Raw genomic sequence first — 2,346 nt, 5'->3', positions numbered from 1 at the left:
TATACTACATACATTATACACTTCTTATATTTACTCTACAGAGAAGGAGGAAATATATTAAGTACTACCAATAACACATATTAAGGATACAAGCCGAAAGTGAACAATTTCCTTTAAAAAATAGTAAAGAAGTAAACTACACACTGTCCTGAGTCAGCTGGGATAGACTCCAGTCACCCTCGACCCTGGTGAGGATTAAGCGGTGGATAGATGATGGATGGATGAAATTCCCCAAACAAAAGACGAAAAGAGGACATAAAGTAAACCATGTCTGGATATGTGTGTGAGTCGACTCAGCGGGGATCATATTAAACAAAAAAACATGATCTACAGGAGAATAACTATGTGAAACAATACAGAATAGTTGTGCTGTGCTGCCATCATTTAGTGTTTTCCTTCATACACCTACATTTCCATCACAAGTTGATGTAAGAAAAGGAACAAATTAGTGCACAGAAATTCATGAAAATGCAGGAAATTAAGTGTTTAAACTAAACCTACACTCATGCTGAGTGCACTGTAACAATGCAAAAGAATCCGTCTTCAATAAAATGTGCCATCATCCTACAGAATGACAGAATTATATATTTATGTGTTTAACACTGTTGTATTATTGGTGGATTAAATTGTTATTCCGATCACTGAGTAGTTAGAAAATTTATCAGCAATTGTTTTGATGACAGATTACTAATTCAAACTAATTATGTTTAGGTTTTTCAAATGTGAAGATTTCATATGTCTGAATCTGCTAATTAACTAACAATTAAAAAACTACCTAGCTGCAGCCTATGTGTGATCTGTTTTAATATTTATGGGTAGATTCATGTGTAGGAATGCATCATGTTTTACATGTTTTATATGTAAGACTCTCCTCTACTAATGGATGCAGAGGAGTCAAAAGTACAATATTTAAATGTAATTAGGTATAAATGGAAAAAATAACTTTACCCAAGTAAAGTATGGACTACTTCTGCATAGTATCCCAGTTTCTCAGCATTACCTTCTATTTTCATGCTTCATAAATCGTCATTTCCTGCAGAAAATCTATTAGTTGCTGCTACATTTGCTGCTTTTTTATTGTATCAGTCCACGTGCAGCAGAAACAGGCTCTTATTTTGTTGCACTCTTTTTCTAGTTTTTCTCATGAACCAGCTCTGTTACTTACATGTTTATGAGGAAGTAAGCCATCTCCGCGTCCGTTTTGAAGCCCTTCTTGTCCCGCAGCTTCTTCCAGGGGCTGAACGCCGGGCCGAGGTTCACTCTGGTCCTGCCCCGCTTCAGCCTCCGGGCCTCCTCCGTCAGCGGCCTCCTGGGCCTCTTCACCGGCGGGGTTTCCTCCGTAGCTCCGGCCTCCTCCATGTTCACCATTTATACCTGCTTGTGGCTAAAACATGATGAATTTAGGCATAAAAACAAAAGATTTCACTGAGCGTATTTATTTTTCTGTTTGAGACTTTTGGCTCTTCTCCTTTGCCGTAGCTCAGCTTTTTGACAAAACTTTATTGAACCGGAAAGAAATGACAGAACAAGGGTCCTCAGGAACCCAACAAATACGTTCACTTATCAATGTATTATTATTTTTACAGTAATATCTAAAACGAATTAGGTGCACTGCATGAATTTAAATGATAATACTAATAATACTAATAATACTAATAATAATAATAATAATACAAACTTTATTTATAGAGCACTTTTCAAAACAAATGTTACAAAGTGCTTTTCAATCAAATAAATTCAAAATTAAAATACTATAAGCACAAAGAGTAAGTGATAAAAATAGAAAGCGCACAAATAAAGCAGGAAGCTAAAAAAAAACCTAAAAACTTAAAAGCTCTCTGATAAAAATGTTTTAAGAAGTGACTTAAAATACAGATAATAAAAAAATCACACTATTTGTGATACTTAATTTATCAAATATAGAGTAAAGAAAATATGTGGTGTGCAAACATGTAAAAAATGTATGATTAAAAACATAAAATACCAATGTAACACTACATAGAACAATGTATAAGATAATAAATATATATAATAAAAAAGAAATAATCATTTGAATTAGGATTTTACTGATTTAATGGGCCTTTGTGTGTGACTATTATTTGAGTTGTATATAACCCGATTCAAATGTTTAATGTATTTGATGGGTATATGTTATTCTTGTGCAGTTTTGTAGCGCGACAGATAAGTTATCCCTCTAATTTGTTTATGAAAGTATCTTTTAAAGTGACAGGTGGAGCATTTATCACCCTCTTTTTAGCATATTGGAAATATCCCAACTCTACAACATATCAACATTGCAGCAACAGCAAAAAAGAAATGACAGAAATGCATGCGTTTCTATAAAAC

Source organism: Stegastes partitus, unplaced genomic scaffold (assembly GCF_000690725.1).
Source record: "Stegastes partitus isolate 25-593 unplaced genomic scaffold, Stegastes_partitus-1.0.2 Scaffold1134, whole genome shotgun sequence".
In the NCBI taxonomy this organism is placed as follows: domain Eukaryota; kingdom Metazoa; phylum Chordata; class Actinopteri; family Pomacentridae; genus Stegastes; species Stegastes partitus.
Note: the sequence above shows the minus strand (reverse complement) of the source record.